The sequence below is a fragment of the Mobula birostris genome, chromosome 31 (genome assembly GCF_030028105.1).
Source record: "Mobula birostris isolate sMobBir1 chromosome 31, sMobBir1.hap1, whole genome shotgun sequence".
NCBI classification, from domain to species: Eukaryota; Metazoa; Chordata; class Chondrichthyes; order Myliobatiformes; family Myliobatidae; genus Mobula; species Mobula birostris.
Window position 1 is genome coordinate 28,396,686 of NC_092400.1, and position 16,570 is coordinate 28,413,255.

The 16,570-nt window shown below is 40.7% G+C and overlaps 1 protein-coding gene across 3 annotated transcripts in view; it reads right to left on the reverse strand.

Annotated features, from left to right (window-relative positions):
* The window catches only part of ttc28 (tetratricopeptide repeat domain 28), a 945,172-nt gene that overhangs the window by 448,226 nt on the left and 480,376 nt on the right, over nt 1-16,570 (reverse strand). The gene's annotated exons all lie outside the window — the stretch shown is intronic.

Below are 16,570 nucleotides of genomic sequence, written 5' to 3' on the forward strand. Positions count from 1 at the left end.
CCTAACCAGAGTTTTATAGAGCTGCATCATTACATCGCGACTCTTAAACTCTATCCCTCGACTTATGAAAGCTAACACCCCATAAGCTTTCTTAACTACCCTATCTACCTGTGAGGCAACTTTCAGGGATCTGTGGACATGTATTCCCAGATCTCTCCACTCCTCCACACTACCAAGTATCCTGCCATTTACTTTGTACTCTGCCTTGGAGTTTGTCCTTCCAAAGTGTACCACCTCACACTTCTCCGGGTTGAACTCCATCTGCCACTTCTCAGCCCACTTCTTCAACCTATCGATGTCTCTCTGCGATCTTCGACAATCCTCTACACTATCCACAACATCACCAACCTTTGTGTCATCTGCAAACTTGCCAACCCACCCCTCTACCCCCGCATCCAGTTCATTAATAAAAGTCACAAAAAGTAGAGGTCCCAGAACAGATCCTTGTGGGACACCACTAGTCACAATCCTCCAATCTGAATGTACTCCCTCCACCACGACCCTCTGCCTTCTGCAGGCAAACCAATTCTGAATCCACCTGGCCAAACTTCCCTGGATCCCATGCCTTCTGACTTTCTGAATAAGCCTACCATGTGGAACCTCGTCAATGCCTCACTAAAATCCAAATAGATCACATCTACTGCACTACCCTCATCTATATGCCTGGTCACCTCCTCAAAGAACTCTATCAGACTTGTTTGACATGATCTGCCCTTCACAAAGCCATGCTGACTGTCCCTGATCAGACCATGATTCTCTAAATGCCCATAGATCCTATCTCTAAGAATCTTTTCCAACAGCTTTCCCGTCACAGACGTTAGGCTCTGTGGTCTATAATTACCCAGACTATCCCTACTACCCTTTTTGAACAAGGGGACAACATTCACCTCCCTCCAATCCCCCGGTACCATTCCCATGGACAATGAGGACATAAAGATCCTAGCCAGAGGCTCAGCAATCTCTTTCCTCACCTCAGGGAGCAGCCTGGGGAATATTCCGTCAGGCCCCGGGGACTTATCTGTCCTAATGTATTTTTAACAACTCCAACACCTCCTCTCCCTTAATATCAACATGCTCCAGAACATCAACCTCACTCATATTGTCCTCACCATCATTAAGTTCCCTCTCATTGGTGAATACTGAAGAGAAGCATTCATTGAGGACCTCGCTCAATTCCACAGCCTCCAGGCACATCTTCCCGCCTTTATCTCTAATCGGTCCTACCTTCACTCCTGACATCGATAACCTGTGTTGTCAGTTGTGGTTTGTGTTTGTTTGATGTGCATACCACAGAGAAAATAAACCTTTAAATGCCGTGCAGTTTTCAGTCCATATAAACATTTCCTGCTCAGAGCAATAGTTGGTCCACAGAGCTGTAAAAAATTTAGAAAGAATGTTGGCCATACCCCTCCTATCCTATATAAACTTCTCATAAATGTAGTGTAGAAATAGCCGGGGCTCTGACAGAAATATTTCAAATGTCATTAGAAACCGGGATGGTGCCGGAGGATTGGCGTATTGCTCATGTGGTTCCATTGTTTAAAAAGGGTTCTAAGAGTAAACCTGGCAATTATTGGCCTGTGAGTTTGATGTCAGTGGTGGATAAATCGATGGAAAGTATTCTTAAGAGATGGTATATATAATTATCTGGATAGTCAGGGTCTTATTAGGAACAGCCAACATGGATTTGTGCGTGGAAGGTCATGTTTGACAAATTTGAAGAGGTTACTAAGAAAGTTGACAAGGATAAAGCGGTGGATGTTGTCTATATGGACTTCAGTAAGGCCTTTGACAAGGTTCCACACGGAAGGTTAGTTAGGAAGGTTCAATCATTAGGCATTAATATGGAAGTAGTAAAATGGATTCAGAGGTGACCAGATGGGAGACGCCAGAGAGTAATGGTGGATAACTGTGTGTCAGATTGGAGGATGGTGTGTAGCAGTGTGCCTCAGGGATCTGTACTGGGTCCGGTGTTGTTTGTCATATATATTAATGATCTGGATGATGGGGTGGTAAATTGGATTAGTAAGTATGCAGATGATACTAAGGTAGGTGGTGTTGTGGATGATGAGGTAGATTTTCAAAGCTTACAGAGAGATTTAGGACAGTTAGAAGAATGGGCTGAAAGATGGCAGATGGAGTTTAATGCTGAAAAATGTGAGGTGCTACATTTTGGTAGGACTAATCAAAATAGGACATACATGGTAAATGGTAGGACATTTCAAAATGCTGTAGAGCAGAGGGATCTAGGAATAATGGTGCATAGTTCCCTGAAGGAGGAATCTCATGTGGATAGGGTGGTGAAGAAAGCTTTTGGTTTGCTGTCCTTTATTGATCAGAGCATTGAGTATAGGAGTTGGGATGTAATGTTGAAATTGTACAAGGCATTGGTAAGGCCAAATTTGGACTATTGTGTACAGTTCTGGTCACCGAATTATAGGAAAGATGTCAATAAAATTGACGGAGTACAGAGGAGGTTTACTAAAATGTTGCCTGGGTTTCATCTCCTAAGTTACAGAGAAAGGTTGAACAAGTTAGGTCTTTAATCTTTGGAGTGTAGAAGGTTGAGGGGGGACTGATAGAGGTGTTTAAAATTATGAGGGGGATAGATAGAGTTGACGTGGATAGGCATTTTCCATTGAGAGTGGGGAAGATTAAAACAAGAGGACATGAGTTGAGAGTTAAAGAACAAAAGTTTAGGGGTAACATGAGGGGGGACTTCTTTACTCAGAGAGTGGTAGCTGTGTGGAATGAGCTTCCAGCAGAAGTGGTTGAGGCAGGTTTGATGTTGTAGTTAAAAGTTGAATTAGATATATATATGGACAGGAAAGGAATGGAGGGTTATGGGCTGAGTGCAGGTCAGTGGGACTAGGTGAGAGTAAGAGTTCGGCATGACTAGAAGGGCCGAGATGGCCTTTTTCTGTGCTGTAATTGTTATATGGTTAAATGTTGTAAGTGAACCCACATCCACGGGTTCAGTGAGAAACATGTCATAGTTTGGCGGCTAATGTTTCAGGTCAAAGGCCCTTCATCATAATGGGAAGGAGATAAAGGAGGTTTGTTTAACTGCAGGGAGGATGGATGAAGATGTGTGACTCTGATAGGGTAAAACCGGAATGACCATGGGGATAAGCTCTAAACAACGTTATCTACTCAACAAGGGAATGGGAGCAGTTAGAGAGTTAGACAAAACAACACAGACAGAAGATCAGAATGAGAGGGGAGTGTGGAATGCAGAGCAGGAAGACAAGCCCAGCAGGTCATCCTGGGCTTGCCCTCCACTCTCAGAGGAAAAAAGGAAAATGGGAAAAATATAACAAACAAGCTGAGCAAATACCTCAAATATTTTTTGTTTTTACTCAGCGAAGTCATCACCTCATCCACTCTGAGATCAGTTAACCAACACAGTACCGATAGGACTTTTATATCTATCTGCATTTTCCTGCCAGGCTCATCAGCCTATATTTTACCAACAGTGAAATTGTGAGGGTGCTCTCTGAATGGTGAGAACCTAAAATACACAAACTCCACCAAAGACCTCAGCAATTTGTTGCAACATGGCAGATACTGAAACCAATAACCATTATGGATCAGGGAAAAGGAAACAAAATCACTTCACAATGTCTAATCAATATGTAGTGGGTGGCAACAATCAAAAAGGGGGTCGATGATCCTAAGAATTGATTAAGTGACAAATCCAGACTTATAACTAGCAACAATTGCGTTGAGTTCGGTCTTCCTAGCTCAAATTCTGATTAAGGCATCACTCAACCAGATATACAGCCGCTTGCACTCAGCAATCTAACATTATTGATCGTCCTACTGACCAAAGAGTGTTACAATTTATGCAAGTTCAACTAACACATTTCAGTAACAGAGCTGCATGCAGATGTCTAAACTGTCTCTACCTTCACTAAATGGGTTGGAAAAGTTGAGAATATATTTTGAAATAGTCGAAGAAGCAGTTTTAAAATTCTTTTCATGAGCCAACTCTCATTAAATATTCCTGGGACAATTTTATTGTGAACAGCAGAGCTACATTTTGAAGTGAAACTATGCCTCATTGCTCCAGACTACTCTCAGATCAGTTCACAATGAATTATGACATTAAGCTCTACATATTGAAACATGAGAATTATTTCATGCTTTTGTGATGCACCGAAACATTTTTCAAGTGAATAACATGAAATCTGGGTGGTCCAAAAATGCCATTTCATGGACCTTCACAGTGGGAAACATCACACATTTTAAACGCTTAGATGCTTCATTTTTTTATGTGACTATTTGATCACAAAGTCAGATTTGAATATCTCATCAGTATCTAATGTCTTCCCATTATGTCTAAGGACTGCACTGTAACAAAGTCAATACAGCTGTTTCTGCACAGTTCTAACAGCTCGTGCTTGACCTAATCCTAACTATCTATGTGGAGTTTGCATGTTCTCTCTTTGTGAGGTTAAACTGGGTACTCCATCACGAAGATGGGCTACAAGATTAAAGAAAGTGATACACATCAAAGTTGCTGGTGAACGCAGCAGGCCAGGCAGCATCTCTAGGAAGAGGTGCAGTCGACGTTTCAGGCCGAGACCATTCATCAGGACTAAGAAAGTGATTACAGGTTAGCTTTATTTGTCATATGTGCATCAAAACCTGCAGTGAAATACATTGTTTGCATCATATCAAATTAGCAAGGATTGTGCTGAGGCAGCCCATGAGCGTCGCCATGCTTCCAGTGCCAACATAGCATGTTCACAACCAACACTAACTGTAATGTGCAGCGTTGGAATGTGGGAGGATACCAGAGCACCCAGAGGAAACCCACCTGTTCACGGGGAGAATATGCAGACAGAGGTGGGAATCCAACCCCGTAAACCAAATGCACTCAGCGCTACGCTATGTGGCAATTAATGAGCCTTTGTGAATTACTCTGGGTGTGTGGTAGAGGCAGGAAAATTGGGTGTGTAAAGGCCAAGTGCAAGAGAATAGGTTAAATCCGCCACAAGTGGGACTTCCTGGCGATCAAATACTGTAATTCCAATTCCCATTCGTGTTCCAACCTGTCAGTCCATGGCCTCCTCTTGTGCCAAGATGAGGCCACCCTCAGGGTGGAGGAGCAACACCTTATATTCCATCTGGGTAACCTCCAACCTGATGGCATGAATATAGATAAATAATTTCCCCTCCCCCCCTCCTCTATTCCCCACTCTGACCTTTTACCTCTTCTCATCTGCCTATTACTTTCCCCGGGTCCCCTCCTCCTTCCTGTGGTCCACTCTACTCTCCTACTGGATTCCTTCATCACCAGCCCATTATCTTCCCTACTCACCTGGCTTCACATATCACTTTCCAGCTAGCCCCCTTCCCCTCCCCCCACCTATTCTCAGTCCTGAAATGTTGATCATCCATTTATTTCCACAGATGCTGCCTGACCTGCTGTGTTCCTCCAGCATTTTGTGTGTGTTGCTTTGGATTTTAGCATCTACAGACTTTTAGGTGTTTATGCTACAAGGAATTGGGGCTCTTGAAAATGTTCTGAGAGCCTGAATACATTCAATGGGCCAAATGGCCTCCTGTGCCAAAAGATAAGAAATATGAAGAAAATGATTGCACTCCCTCTGCTCATCCAAATGCACTAAAATGAACAAAGCTATTAATCTTAAGAAACAAGTCACATGATTCCCCATCAAGAATAAAACAAGCAGGAGGTACATCATTCTTACGTTATTTGCCCGAAGAATCAAACTAGGCATGAAATAGTCCAGTGACTGAGCACCCTGTGTTTCCAAAGTTCAGTCTTCTTGTCAGTTCCACCAGTAAGACTGACGAGCTCAGGCAGAGGCAACAAAAAGCACATTGTTGGGGGATGTAAAATAACATAACCGATTCATTGATTCCTTCAGAAAATAGTGGAAAAAAGATGCACGTTTTCTTCGGTGTTCATCCACCTTACGTTATACTGATGCACTCAGTTTTACACAACGTCATTTCTTTGTTATTTTTTCAACAAAATTATGCAGACACTTTTATTCCACAACTGCCCCCCCCCATGACAAAGTATTCTGCCTGCTCCAGAATTAATTATGCTGCTCTTCCAACCATGTAAACTTCAAGATATCAAATTAAAAAAAGAACTGTCCAAGAGCACTGACTGGTAATGGCATCAAGAAGGAACTTTGATTTCTGTAACATTAAAGTCGAAGTGGAGGCGATGTAAGGAAATGTTACTACTGTAACACACTATACCTAACCCAGGAATTCTTGTCGCTGTCACCATGCATCAAGTCACAAGTCTCCAGCACCATAATCCTTCACCTTTATGAGCTCAAGGAAAAGGGAAAGACTGCCGCACGGGAGATGACAAATTATCTTGTAAAAAGTTCACTCCTGTCAACAAACTTAATGTTTGCTGGCAGGACCGTTTTCATTATTCCCAATTCTAATAGATCCCTCTTCACAGACCTCGGCTGTCTTGCAAATCTCTTTGCACTGCATGTCTAGAAATCTCTAGAGGCAACAGCACAGCGGCGTCACTCTCTGTAATGCTAGAATGCTTTCTTTATCATAGAAAGTTTCAACTGTGAAATTACTTCTTACCCATATTAAGATATCAAAAACTCAAAGACACCATGAAAACAGAAAACATCAGATCAAAAAGGCACACTGACTTTAGGCAGCCAGACAGTGGATTTGAGTAGATTTAGCAGTTCGAGGTACAATAATCCTGCCGGCAGGGCAGAATTTCTTAAGGTTACATCCAGTACTCTCTTGAGGCTGAGTATAAATTAAGATTCTGTTAATCCACCTGAGGAGCATTACAGACAAATAAATCTAATGATACTTCAATCAAGAGAATAAGTATTGAACAAACAGCTCCAGTTTGTGCATTGCATTACAGATGAATAAAGAAGGGATTAAAACTCTTCACTTCTTTCTTGGCAAAAGACCCAACCAGCTCCCCCTCACCACCACCCTCCTCCATCTGGCAGAATTTGTCCGCACCCTCAACACTTTCGCTACACTCAAGGGTCACCCATGGGCACCCGCATGGGTCCTAGCTATGCCCACCTTTTTCCGGATATGTAGAACAGTTTAGGTTCCAAGTCTTCCCTGGTAGTGATCCCCAACTCTTTCTACGCTATATTGATGACCGCATTGATGCTGCTTCATGCACCCACATGGAGCTCATCAATTTCATCAACTTTGCCTCCATCTTCCACCCTGCCCTTAAATTGATCCATTTCTGACACCTCTCTCCCCTTTCTCCACCTCTGGAGATAAACTGTGTATCAACAACTTTTCATAACCTACTAATTTCCACATCTATCTTGACTATACTCACTCTGTCCCCTGTAAAAATGCTATTTATTTTTCTCAGTTCCTTCCTCTCTGCAGCATCTGTTCCTAAAATGAGGCTTTCCTTTCCAGGACATCAGAAATGTCCTCCTCCTTCAAAGAATGGAGCTTCCCTTCCTTCACCATTACTACTGCGCTCACCCGCAACTCCTTTTATTTCCTGAACATCTAGGCTCATCCTGCCACCTTAACAGGGACAGAGTTCCTATTGTCCTCACCTACCACCCCATGAGCTTCCACATCCAACACATCATTCTCCACAGCTACCGTTTTATTCAATGGGATCCTACCACCAAACACACCTTTAACTCCACCCCACTCTCCATTTCCTGCAGGGATTGCTCCCTCTGTGATTCACTTGTCCATTCGTTCATTCCCCACTCATCTCCCTTCTGCCCCATATCCTTGCGAGCAAGAGAAATGCTCCACATGCCCATTCACCTCCTCCCCCACCTCCACTCAGGGCCCCAAACAGTCCTTCCAGCTGAGGTTAAACTTCCCCTGCGAATCTGTTGGGGCTGTCTATTGTATCCGGTGTTCCCGATGTATCCTCCTCTAGATTGTCAAGTACCTCCGCACCATCCATCAAAAGTGGAATTTCCCAGTGGCCCACCATTTTAATTCCTATCCCCATTCCTGTTCTGACATGTTGGTTCATGGCCTCCTCTTCTCCCACAATGCGTCCACTGTAGGGTAACACAACTGGTGGAAACCTACATAATTTACAACCACTGAGATTAAGTTGGGGTTCACTTTAAGAGGCTGGTCTGACGTGATGACATAATTACGCAAAGTTCTGTTACCACACTTTGTGTTTCAGTGAGAGCAATAAATGAGTTGTTACGGCTTTTCCTTGAACATAAAACACCTCACACCATTTTATTTGTGAAAATCTACACCACTCCAGTGTGGAGAAGGTACACCTCATGTTCCGTCTAGGTAGCCTCCAACCTGATGGCTTGAACATTAATTTCTTCATTCGGTAATTTTTAAATTTCTTTTCCCCCTCCCCCTTTCCTCTTCTTCTAACCGCCACTCTGACCTCGTACCTCTTTTGCTCTGGAACTCTTCCAGCACTCTGCTGATTACCATTCTGTAAATGTAAAACAGAATCACTTAGGAGCTTTAAGATATAGTTTGCTTCTAATCTGGAATACCACATTACACCAGTAGAACAGAAATTTGAGCCCGTTTGCCACAAGTTCTTCATCCCAAAGCTTCCAAGAGAGGGAAAAAGCAAAAAAAGATCTCCTACAATAGCTATTCTTGCTGTGCCTCTCACTTTCTGAGTCATAATACGAAGACCGAAGACAGAAACACGGGGGGGGGGGGGGGGTGCTCTGACCTCCAAACTGAATTTTTATCGCAAACACAAAATAATCTGCAGATGTTGTGATCAAAGCAACACCTTCAGTACACTGGATGAACTCAGAACTCAGCAGGTCGGGCAGCATCAGTTAGAAACGATGAGTCGACGTTTTGGGCCGGAACCCTTCGTCCGGACTGAAGAATAAAAGATGGGGAAGGATCTGAAGAATGCTTGTAGCTTCAGTTGAAAGACCAGTAATTTGAAAGACAAAGGGGTGGGGGAGGGGAAGCATTGACATCATAGCCCTGAAAACAATGGGTAGTAGAAGAAGGAGGTGGAACCATGAGGGAGCTGGGGGAGGGGGTAGTGTGAAATAGGGATAGAGGAAGGGAGGGGGAGAGAATTACCAGAAGTTGGAGAATTCTATGTTCATACCAAGGGGCTGGAGACTACCTAGATGGTATATGAGGTGTTGCTCCTCCAACCTGAGTTTAGCCTCATCATGGCAGTAGAGGAGGCCATGTATGGACATATCTGAATGGGAATGGGAAGCAGAGTTGAAGTGGGTGGCTACCGGGAGATCCTGTCTGTTGTGGCAGACGCATTCTTTTCATTTAAGATAATGCAAACAAAACCTAAAAGAGCAACTAAATATTATTACCAAATTCAAATATCTTGAGTACACAGTATAGTACTGATTCAAGTTGTGCAGAAAATTGTTAGACCAATATACATTGGTGTTTTTGTATTGCTCAGATAGTGAACACAAGGTTAGACTCAGTTGAGAGCCTTGGCTGAATAATCTACTAACAGCTTCAGCAAGGTTTGTAATCAGGGAAAGGTCAGTAAGACAAGGAACTAGAGGACTACCTTATCTCTACAACTGTACCTTAAGTTCCAGTTACAACCTTCAATGCAGAATGGATGAAAATTTGAAAGGAATATGAGATGCATAATTGGACATCAACATCTTCTTTCATATATATCGCACTTATATAATGAGTTTATAATGGTAAATCGTAGTTTCGAGCTTTGAAGTCTGAAAGCTATGAGACACAATTTCACTACTCAGGCGCATAGCTTAGGCAGATAGGTCAGTGACATACTGAAGACCTCTGCACCATGGATGGTGCTGTACATTGGAATCCAAAGTTCAATAAACTGTTGCCGACAGCTTCTAATGCTGTAACAACCAATCTGCTAGTTTCATAACAATGGCAGTTGGTGCCTGGCAAAGACTCGAAGGACTCTCCAATTAAAAGGGTTCAATTTACCCACTGGAAATGCGGGGCTGTCACTGCAGCAAAAACTGACTCCAAGATCGCCTGAGAACTCACGTATGCTTGATTTTGTCCAACGTAGAAAATAACCACAGTGATAGCAGCATAGCTGAGGATTCACACAAAACAGACCATATTAAACAGTGTGCAAACCATGTACAACAGTAAGGAAAATAGCCTATGTATTTAAATACTGCAGTGTAAATCCTTCTGTTAATTCTGAAAATAGTTTCCTAATCGTCAGTTCAAGCAATGATGCAAACTTGAGTGTCAGCTGCAGGCTGACTCTTCTGCTTAGCCTTGACAGGGCAAGGATGCTATTTTTCTGATGATACTTTAAATTAAGGCACCATCTGGCTGCTCAGCTAAATGTAAAAGTTCATATGGCACTAAATAAACAAGAACAGAGGGTTCCACCAATGTCCTTATCGATAGTCTTCACTCAATCAATATTACAGAAACTAGCTGTGCTGTAGTTTATTCATTAAAGGATTTAATGTGAAGAAATTAGCTGCCATTCAACAATGAGTTCATCTAAAAAAAATCTAGTGACCAACATGGCTTTGGGCTATCCTCTGATAAAATCCCTACAAAGAAAAAACTAGAATCCGTCTTTCTCATTCAGTTACAGCCTCATAACAACTTCATCATCATCATCATTATGTCCCATGTCACATGATGTGTGCATCATGGTCTTCCATCTGTCTTTAATCGGTGAACTTCTAATAAACTCTTCAAAACTTTTGCCTGTCCATCCCTTGATGTAACTCATGAATGTCACGCGCTGTCAGCCACAACTTTTTCTTCCATCAATTTTTCACATCACTGCAAGATGTTCGAGCTTCTCTTGCCTCAGTGCATATCCCAGAAATTCCAGCTGCCGTTTCCTGATTGATTGTAAGAGCTCTCCTCTTACTCCAGCTTTGCCTCATTTAATGCTCTGTCTTTCCACAATATTTTCATCATTCTCAAAAATCACACTTCTGCAGCTTCGAGTCTTCCCTCATTTTGTTATGATATTTTTCTACATTCGCTTCCATATGTTAGTGTGGAATGAACACAGCACCATGACACTTAAGTTTCATGCCCTTAGAAACTATGTTATTCCTTAGCATCTTGCTCAACTGCTCAAATACACATTTACCAATCCCAACCCTCCTTCCAATTTCAGCATCACCCCAGCCGTCAGATGTTATCGTGCTCCCTGGGTAATTGAACTTCCATGTTTGTTTGTTTATTTGTTTTGTTGCCCACTTTCAGTTCACATTTCTGTATTTCTTTCTTCTTTGTGACAATCACATGTTCAGTCTTCTTGCAGTTGATGGTCAATCCTCTCTTGACACTTTCTTCAATGACTTTATCTAGTATTTCTTGGAACTCTTCTTTAGAAGTAGCTATCAGCACTGTGTCTTCTGTGTATCGTAGCTTGTTCAAATTGTATCCACCAATTATCATGCCAGGACTACTGCTAATTTCTCTCAGAATCTTCTCGCTACGAAGGTTGAATAGGTCAGGCAAGAGAACACAACCCTGCCTGACTCCCCTCTTAATCCGGACAAAATCACTTGTCTCATTTTCAACTGTCATTCCTGCTTTGTTCCCAAAACAAAATTCTGATGATTCTGATATCTTTCCCATCAATGTCCAAGTGCTGAAGGATTTTTGTAAGCTCTTCATGTCTCACCTTATCAAAGGATTTGTTCTAATTGATGAAACATAGGTATAGGACTGGAAGGGAAGGGAGAAGATGCCAGGATGAAAAGGTGGGGAGGGAGGGGAAGGTGGATAGAAGCCAGGTGAGTGGGAAAGATAAAGGGCTGGAGAGGAAGGAATCCTCAGAGTGGACCATAGGAGAGAGGGAAGGAGGAGGGGACCCAGAGGAAGATGATAGGCAGGTAAGAAGAGGTAAGAGGCCAGAGTGGAAGACATTTTTTTTGAACAAACTTCAATAAATATAAGAGGCACATCAGAAGGCTTTGGAGAAAGAACTCTAAAGTGAAATCACAAAGGATTTGTGGAATATCACAAATGCAGAAAGTCAGTGGAGGGAATGAAAAAAGGGCAAGACAATTGAAATATCGGACTTGAAAGACTAAATGTTACAAAACACTTGAAACTATAATCAAACTCTCCTACACCCAGGAAATTTTGCAAACTCTTGTAGCTGGACTTCTGCTGCGTGGTGTGAAGATAAAAACATGGATTACGTGATGAATGGCTGCAGTTTGGACTAATCTAATGCAGGTGTTATGCCCCTATAAATATCTCATTCATACCATATTAGTTACACTAATGTTTTTATTCGATTGTAGCCTGTACAGATGTACATCATTTCTTAATGATGGGAATCTAAATGGAAACTTAGCATTCCATTACAGAAGGGCTGAAGTTCCCTTCAGGGTAGAAAATGATTTATCTTGCTCAGTGTCTCAAAGACAGGGGGAGTCACTTTGTACACTTACATGTGTAGATTTTTTTTTCTGTCCTCACCCCTAGACACTGCAGATGCATGTACACACCAACTGTGTAGACATTTGCTAAAGGCATCTGCTAAACTATCTTGCATATTTAAAACTATGAATTCAGTATGGCTGCAAGAATTTTTGTATGTAGAATAATTCAACTGAAATGCAGGGGAAAAAATCACTTTTATTGCAGCGTTAACATATGTCTCAGTATTAGCTCCTCCACATGGGATAGGACAGAAAACTCATTCCCATCTGTGTTTGCCCAAGTCTCAGATTCAGTACAGCAACAATGGAAATCAGGAATGCTGTGTCTCTTCATAAAAGAGAGCATTGTGGTCATGACTGAGAGGGTGATATTCCTTTACAGCATACATAATGAACAGTATCTGAGGCATCTGAAAGCCAGTTTTTGAGCTAGAGAATGATACTGTGACAAGTCAGTGCAACAATACAATAATTCAATAATTCAAATATTTTCAGAACAAAGATAGGAAAATCCCTGCTGATAAACAATTAAATCAAACTCCATATAAGTATCCCCTTCTGCCTAGGGAATCTTATTCTACATTGTTTTGGAGCCAAGTTAGGGTCAAATTTGGATTTACGCTACCAGCTCAGTCAAGAATGGAAATCATTGTACAATATAAATACACTGAAGCACCAAACAACCAGTGTGTTCTAATTTAATTCATTTTACTGAATTATAAAGGACAAACAAAAATCTATAAACTCAAGCAGGCTGATTCTGCAAGTCTTCATTCCTGGCACAAAGCCTCACTTTAACCTAGTCCAGATGAGTAAGTCAGATGCTACAATCATTAAACCAAGGCTCCATTGGTCTCCTCCACTTGATCAGAGGTACACAAAGATCCCATGACCAGAAGTTCTCCAGCAGTCTTGATTCATAAACCTTTCTGAACTAGGAAATTCAATATATGTTAAAATTGGTCATTCATCTCATTGCTATTCATGGCAACTGGATGTACACAAAAACATTATTGCTTTTAACGACACATCTCAGAATGAGATACCACATATAAAGGGGAATGAGTTGTTTATTGATTAATCTTACTAAGTTGCCAGGTTATTTTTTTTATCTTAAAGCCTCCCTGCCTTACAAATAATTTATCAGTTAATAGACTAGTTGGCTATATTTGATCCAGTGTTCCGCCAGTTCCATTCCATGCCAGTTGGAAGAAGATCAGTAATTACAGGCCAGAATAACACATCCCCCATTTCTCCTTCTCCCACTTAAGGGAAATAGCTTTCTTCTGTTTTACACAGATAGCTGAAAATAAGAATTTGCTGATGCATAATTTATTCAACCTTTTTTTTTAATATGCTAGGCTGCAACATTTGCCCATAATTCAGTACCATGCTATGGAGTATGCAATTGTGTCATTTCAATCTAGTATGCACCAACTCATGACTGCGTAGTCCCTCATTATATTCAATAGCATTAATAAGACAACAGCTGTAATTGAAACTCCGCAGACTACATTGTTCAATGATAATCATTCCACAGTTAATATAAAGTCAATTTTAGTTGATCCATCATGGATAGATATGGATTATAGTTTAGATGCTTACTTACTTGGAAGGATCTGTTCATCTTGTTTTGCTTTGTAACTATAAAACTTAAAAACCACTTGCAAGAAAAAGACAGGAGCCCAGGAGAATGGGTCTTAGTTTGTTCTTTACTTCAGCAAGATGCACAGGTATCACGTGGTGGCATCATGACATAAGCAATTCACTGATTTACAGATAAACTCGTAATGAATTAAACAAACAAGAATGCTTAATCAAACCATATATTTACATTATTACAGCAACACACATCAAAGTTGCTGGTTATTTACATTGTTACTTAAATACCACTGAAATATTAAATACACAACGCACACCACATGCTTCCTCAAAAGAACTACCTTTTCCAGAAGTGATCAACTAGTGAACAATTAGGGGTTGAATGGCCTAATTCTGCTCCTATGTTTTATAGTCTTGTAGTCCTTTTAGCAATTACCAATACTTGTAGTTGAGGAAGTGTTATGTTTTGAAGGCTAAAAAACTACAGCCTTGTCTATTGCTAGATAACATCAAAAGTGTGTAATGATGAGTCTTTCATAGCACATGTAAATAAAACTATTCATTATAGACTAGAAATTGCATTTTTTTTAAATTAGGACAAAATGTTGCACCATGTTTGTGGATAGGTGTGCTTCCTCAAGAAGCATAAAATTGTAGGAGCCACGTATCTATTTTCTGTCTGTCTGTATTGGATTTTGTGTTGCGCATTTATTATGGGTTACAGTAATTTGTCACATGGGTTAGGAAGTGGTAGAAGCAAATGAGTATATTCATGTATTTTCTTTGTCTTAGTTAGTTGAGAGTTAGAGGCAGCTGTGGAATGGTTTTTGTTGACTGCTAATTGGAATGCTTAGTTACACTAATTAGAATGCTTATTTCATTAATTTCATTATTTTGATAATTTTAGTTTAGTTAGCTTTTTTTATTCACTATAAGATTGTTCGGCTTTGTTGGTTTTGTAACAAAGGATCAAACGTACCTTTTTTGACTTTAAACTTAGTTATTTTAAAAGCGCGTCACACAGTGCCAATTCCCCTACTCAGTCTCTCAGCTGTCTTGGTTTGCTTTCAAGTAACCACTACAAAAAGGAAAGTTTAGATTAAACAAAACCTAAGAAAATCACTTCTAAAAGTTAAATGTTCATTTAAGTGAACATCAAAAATCACTGTAATTTAAGAAATGGGAGAAGTGAATCATATGGTCTTGTTCCACCATTCGATATGATCTTTGATCTCCTTTCCAATTTCCAATCCAATCCCCATAACCCTCTGTTCCACTGCAGTCCAAAAAATCTATCCACCTAAGCCTTGTGCATGTTCAATAGCTGAACATCAACAGTTTCCAAGGCAGAGATTCCCAAAGATTTACCTCTTTCTGCAAAAAGAAATATCACTTCATTTCATTTTTAACCAGATAATTCTTTGTCCTAATACTCTGACTCCAAGTTTGACTCCTCCATTACCAGAAACATTCTGAACACGGCAAGCCCTCTCAGAAACTGATGTTTCAACAAGATTCCAATGTCTTTGTAAATCCATTAAGACAGCTTTATAAAAATGATGGATTATCTGCTCAATCCTCAAATCTTTAAGCTGTTTGTTAAGGCTGAAAGTTCCAGACTTGACAATGTTGCTGACAAGCAAGCATATCACATGACATTCCCATTCAGTCAAGATTACAAAGTAAGCGTAGGCTTGGACACAGTAAGAGCAGCTTGTCTATGTATGGAAATATTTTAAGAGATCACCTTTCATTATTCTGCCTTCCAGGGACTCTTTCGTGATCATCTTCTATCACAAGACAGTCCCTTTAACCAGAAAGCAACTTTTTATTTACTGCCTTCACAGACCTTTCCTTCTTTTCACTTCTCCCTTTGCCCCATTCTATACAGCTGAAAATCAAGCTTACCTCAATGGTTCTGAGGAACGATCTTTGACTTAAAAGTCTCTAGATGTCCATTCGATCTATGCCTCTTATCATTTTGTATTACTTCATCAAGTCACCTTTCGTCCCGGTTTGCTTCAAAGAGAAAAGCCGTAGTTCACTCAACCTGTCCTCATCTGACAACCTCTCCAGTCCAGGCAGGCAAATCTCCTCTGCACATGCTCTAAAGTTTCCACATCCCTCCTATAATGAGGTGACCAGAAATGAAGACAATATTCCAAGTGTGGTCTGACCAGTTTTACAGAGATGCAATATTACCTTGTGGCTCCTGAATTCAATCCCCTGACTAATGAAGGCCAACAAACCATATCCTTTAACATTGTAGGCTGTAGGGACTGTAAAATACTGTACTGTATCTCAGTAAATAAACAGATTATTTATTTTAAAAGTTGCATGAGATATTTCATATTTATTATGAAAATGATATCTATGTAACAAGCCCATTGTGAAGACATTAGAATTGCCTACAAAATACAATTTTATATTTAAACTGCTTCAAAATGTTTCTCCCACACAGAATATTAGAATGTAAAGTAATAACTTGAATTTGACAATGAAGTTAATGTATAATATTACTGCCTTCAGTTTCCTCCCTAGTAGATACACAATTCCTGATGGCAGGCCGCCTT